This window comes from Pygoscelis adeliae, unplaced genomic scaffold (genome assembly GCF_000699105.1).
Source record: "Pygoscelis adeliae isolate BGI_AS28 unplaced genomic scaffold, ASM69910v1 Scaffold88, whole genome shotgun sequence".
Lineage (NCBI taxonomy): Eukaryota > Metazoa > Chordata > Aves > Sphenisciformes > Spheniscidae > Pygoscelis > Pygoscelis adeliae.
In genome coordinates, this window is record NW_008825616.1 from 1,959,307 (window position 1) to 1,964,653 (window position 5,347).

The 5,347-nt window shown below is 48.4% G+C and overlaps 1 protein-coding gene across 1 annotated transcript in view; it reads left to right on the forward strand.

Annotated features, from left to right (window-relative positions):
• Positions 1 to 51: 51 nt before the first annotated feature.
• OBSCN (obscurin, cytoskeletal calmodulin and titin-interacting RhoGEF) overlaps positions 52 to 5,347 on the forward strand; it is a 203,829-nt gene continuing 198,533 nt past the window's right edge. The window contains exon 1 of the mRNA XM_009333308.1: positions 52 to 305. The gene's annotated coding sequence lies outside the window, so the exon portion shown is untranslated. The remainder of the gene's footprint in view (positions 306 to 5,347) is intronic.

Genomic DNA, 5,347 nt, shown 5'->3' on the forward strand with positions numbered 1-5,347 from the left:
GGGCGGCCAACCGGGGGGGGGGGGGGGGGGGGGGGGGGGGGGGCGGCACAGCCTAACCCCGAGCACCAAAGCCACTGCCGGGCGACTTGGGGGGACCTTCTGCCGCACGTCCCTGCCATCGCTGGGGTTTCTGTTTTATTTTCCTGGAGGGGAAAGGTGGTGGGGGGGGAACCAAAACCAACATGGTCTCCCCGTGTCCTCTGTTCCCCTCTTCCCCCTTCCCCCTTCTGTCATCTCAGTAGGAATCGGCTTTTCCTTACTCTGCCCAGAGCTTTGCTTCTCCTCAGACTCTGACAAGACTCCAGGTAAGACCTAAACCTTCAGCTAAAAAGAAGCGGGCTTGGGGACGCTGGTATCCAGCAGAAAGTGGAGAATGTTGTTCGTAGCGGAGGGAGGGGTGAGGTTGTTTCTACGTCAGTGTTACTATGCTGGGGTATGTCTTGCTTTATGAAACATATTTGAAGATGGAGCTGAAGGTGCAGGTAGTAAATCCATCCCTCTTCTGGTCTGAACCGAATATGGATTGCTTTGCTTAATTACTTCTGGCCATGTTATCGAAAGAGCAAAGATCAACCTCCAAAGGAGCGCAGAAAAGAGAGGAAAATCAGGTTTAAAGCTGTTGATTCTACTTGATACATTTTGTCCCCAGCTTGGAGATAGCAGTGTGCATGGAGAGCCTGGAAAAAAAATATGGTTCCTGTGGAGAGGTGGCAGCAAGGAGTGTTTTTAAAAGTTTTATTGCCAGGGCATAATCTCAGTGCTGCTTTTCTCTTCAGCAAGGGCTTTTTTTCCTCAGAGCTTCTCTCCAGCATCTATACCGATTCACACTGCAACCCCCCACCCTCCTCGCATTTCTACAAATGGCTCTGACGAGAGATGGAGAGAGATGGAGCTCGACAGCTGAGGCTATTTTCGGCCTTACAGCTCAATGGGGTGGAGTGGCTGTAATGACAATGACGTCCACTTGTTAAAATACAAGGGCTTAGGTCAGAGCCTCGCTGCTAATTGTCACCAAGGGAATTCTTTGTCCCTATGGGAGTTGTGATCCTGCAGCTCCCTCGCATAGGAAATCACACGTGCTGAAACTGGAGGCAGTGTTTCTAGATTAATATAAGCGAGTTTGTTTTTCTGTTAATGCAAAGGATTTAAGAGTTGGGATTATTTGGTTCGGTGCCGGTTTTATTCGTGCAAGGGAGAGAAAGGTGCATGCGCTTATGCGTGTGTGCATGCGGAGAGGGGACATGCATCAGTGCAGCTGTGACATAATGCTGCCAACTTCAGGCATACACAAGTCTAGCCTCCTAAACCGTGAGACCAATGAAGTAAAATAAACCGGTGTGAACCCGCTGTCTCTCTGAACCTTTAAAGCTCACCTGGCTCAAGCTGTCTGTCTTTGTCATCCGAGCAGACACTGGGGTGTAGCTACAGCGGGGATTCTGCCATAGCCACTTCTCTCCAGGGGCCGTGTGTAAAGCAAAACCCGGCCGGGTGAAATTTGTGATGAAATTGCTAGAATTTACATCGCTCCTTTTCTGTCCCCAGCGTGGCAAACCCAGAATTTTTGTCTTTTCCCTCCATTTGTCTCCTGCCTTCTCACCCCCATGGAGCGGGAACGAGCATCGCTGTATGCCTGAGACCTCCCTTGCGCTGTAGCCTGTATTTACACGTTGTCAGAGCAGCCTGGGTGCCTCTAGGCTCGGAAGAATAAAAGGAAAAGATGCTGCCACAGAGTCTTGGTTACAGAGGGGCTGATCTGAGCAGTTTTAGTCCTTTGGAAGCTTCTGGGGTTGTTTTGTTGCTCCATCGAGGGGGGAATCCAAAGTGAAGGCCCTGTGCTGTAGCAAAGACCAAGTAGGAAGAAGAAGTCCCTTCTTTGCATGGACCTTCTTGAAGCTATTGGTGTGTTGATGGAAAGTAATTGCTGGCCATATGGTTAAAAGAGGGATGAGCTTTGTAAGCAATAGGTCTGTATCTATATCAAAAAGGAAAGATAAGCGTGTTCTTTAACCATATAAATCATGTGAGTGGCTTCATTCTCCCATGGTTTACGTTGAGTGTATGCTTGCTTATGTGACTGGAAGGTGATCTGACTGCCTCGCCTGGTAGTTGTGCACAAACCACGCGATTTGTTCTTGTTTCTTGTTGGAATTTTCTAATGGTTTGTTTGACTCTTTTGTTTGCTGCCAGTCCTTGGAAATATTCGGGTTATTGATGAAGGATTAATACGGGGAGCATGAGGTGATGCAGGTCCCTTCCTAGACAGCTGGTGCATATTGAGCCCTACCCTGATGGTCAGAAATGTGAGATTATTTTGCCTTGAGCTTAGCCATCTTTTTGCTGAGGGCTGCTCACCAAGTTTAACCCCATGTTAGCCACTGACCCACTGCGAAATTTCCCTTAATGTCTCCCGTGGACTTTGACTTACTGTGGAGGCAATAGGCGGCAGGGAATGCAAACGAGCCTTACTCTGAATTGCGTCAGAAGCTTATTGCAATAGGCTTAGTTTATTACAGGTACACAGCGTCCTCCGTGTCCGACATCTCCTACAGCGCAGGAAGACCGATTCTCCAAACCACCACGGAAAGCTCTTCCATCTGCTCATCAAATGACCTTTGAACATGCCAAAATCGGTTGTCCCTCACTGAAGTGGAATTTAGAGTAGCCCAAGCTAAGCCCTGAGACCAGCTCCTCAGTGACAGATACCATTCCCGCTCTGATGAAACGGGCATCAGATAAATTCTGCCATCTCGGATTAGTGCATCGGCACAAATCTCTGCTTACACCTGATTTAGAGATGTAACGGGCATGTAGCAGTGGGTGCACTGGTGTGCGTTTCACCCCTAGAGCGCCCTGTCTGGTGTAATGGCGTGTAGGAGTCCATCCGTGCCCATCTGATGTCACTAAGCTTGCAGCTGACACTGAATACTTGTGCTATTTCAAAGTTGTCCGTTCCCTGGGAGGTTGTTAGAAGGAATAGGGCAGCTGGGTTACTGCTGGTTTCCCTCAGCAGAACTTTAAACATCGAAGGAAATCCGCGCTTCCCATTTTATGACCCATCAACTTCCCTTCCCACCCACAGATGCCATTTCCTGTAGTATTACTACAGTAATACTGGCGCTGCCTTGATTTTTATCTAGAGCTTCTGTTTTAGTGGTATTTTTTGAAAGCTGGGGATCCAGGGATGGGAGGTTCCCTATGAATCTTACCTTTCCCATCAGGAGAGGAAGGAGTGCAAGGCTTAGCAGCTGGCATTGTGGAGAAAGTCCAGGAAATATGAACTCTAACAGCAAGAAAAATACCCCAGATCACGTTCGCTGCTTTGGCAAAGAAAGGGTAAAAGAGGATCGGGAAAATGAGCAAGCAGGCATGGGGTGAGTCTTAACGTGGTGTCGGAGAGAACCTCCATGCTCCTGATCTGTATTCAGACTTCAGCGGTCTCTTTGGTTTAGGTGCCTGTCCTCACCCTGGCTTTACATCCTCGGGGTTTCTGATCCCGCAGGTGTGCTACTTGTGGCTGCATTGCTCTTGGGAATATTTTACGAGATGGATTGCACGGTGCTGTTCGCTCTTTGCCCGGGGTCATAGTGGACGGGATTCCCTTTCTAACCATTGAATTGAAAGGCTTGGACAGAGAATAACCTGCCGCCCCTGTCCTCTCTCACGCCAAAGTGCATCATCACAGGCTGCTGACTGCTCGGGGGCAGTATGCCATGATGTGGGACCTCTACCTGCTCAGAGGTTGTTGACGGCTTTCCAGATGCAGCTCAACATTGGTGAAGCAACGTGAAACCAACCCATCAGCCAGCGCAGCCCAGTGAGTCACAGGAGGTCAAGAGAGTGATGGCACCGCCATCAGGACTCTCCATCAGGACTCTCCATCTCCTGATGATTCTCCTGATGAGCCGCACCTCTGGCTATTCCAGCACGAACTGGAGTAGTCTGTGGTTGTTCCCACTGCAAGGGACTTGCTCGCTTGTCCGTGGGGAAGCAGGTGTAGGGCAGAGACGGAAAGCAGTGAAGAGAGTGGGTAGGAGGCCTTGACCGGTTGCATGGCCGTGTCTTGCTTCCTGGGCAGTGATTTGATTTATTTGCATTATCTGACAGGTCTGTGCACTTGTGCCTCTTTCCCCCAAACATAAACCAGTGAAAATTTAAATGAATAAAGACGTAAGTAAAATTACAAGTGCCGCTACTTTGCCTTTGGCATGCTCAGAAATACCCAGATGGGAATGTGATCTCTGCTGCAAATGATTAATCACAGAGGGATTACAGGGAGAAATATGACACTGGTAAATGTCTGAGATTAATTGGAAAGGGCATCTGCGTTGACTACGTTTATTCATGCTTTGTTGTCAGTCCTATCGCTTCCAAGGGAGCTGTCCTGGCACTTGCAGAGGTCCTATTTTTTTTAAGTTTGAATGTACGTGTAAAGAATCTGAACTAGTGTAATTGTTTACTAAATTGATTAACAAGTTACACTGTAGAAATATTAAATCTTGTCCTTTCTGTATGTCCACAAAGCTGTCCTCTCCCTCTTACTCCTAATCTATTTATCAGCCTAATCTAATATGATGCATTTTATCCCGTTTAAACTTATAAAATGTAGTTTACCTAGTGCAGCCTGTCTAAACTCTTTGGTCTGTCTGACTGTTAGATAATTATTGCAGCTTCGTCCTTGCCACAAGTTAGGATTTCATGCCTGTTACTGGATTTCATGCTCTCAACACCCGTAAGGCAAGGGTTTTACCTCCTTTTTCAGACGAGGACTGAAGGTACAAGAGTTTGAGCGACTTTCTCACAATGATAAAAGTAAGCCAGTGGCAGAGCAAGGAATAAACCCCGTTTCGCTTTCCTACCATGGTACAAATTAAAACAATACTGATGAGCACACACTCTTCTCACTGACCCCTGGATTTTCTTCTGGCATCCTGGCCATTCGTAATGGCATAAGAAGCGTTGGGTGTGAGGGTACGTGGTGAAAGCTGGTAGAGAGTGAGGTGTGGTGTAGATTACAGCACGGGACGTGGGGTCTTCACCTTGCACTAGGAGGTCTGTGGACACAAGGGCTTGTACCTGATGGAGAGAAGTCAGTTGCAAACACCGGGCGAGTGTTTGGGAGCAATGGGAGGGGGAGGCTGGACCTTGAGGCTACGGCCACTGGAAAGAAGCGTCTTGGATGGATTTGCTGCACCAGTCTGGTTCAGGAGCAAAAGCAACAGGCACCTGATGCGGCAGCTTCCCTGTGTTTTAACCGTTCTTGACTACCAGAGATACCAGTGAGCAGCTGGGGCTTGTGTGGGCAAGGACAGGAGGGCAGGGGAGGAGGATGCACAAGAGCTTTAGGAAG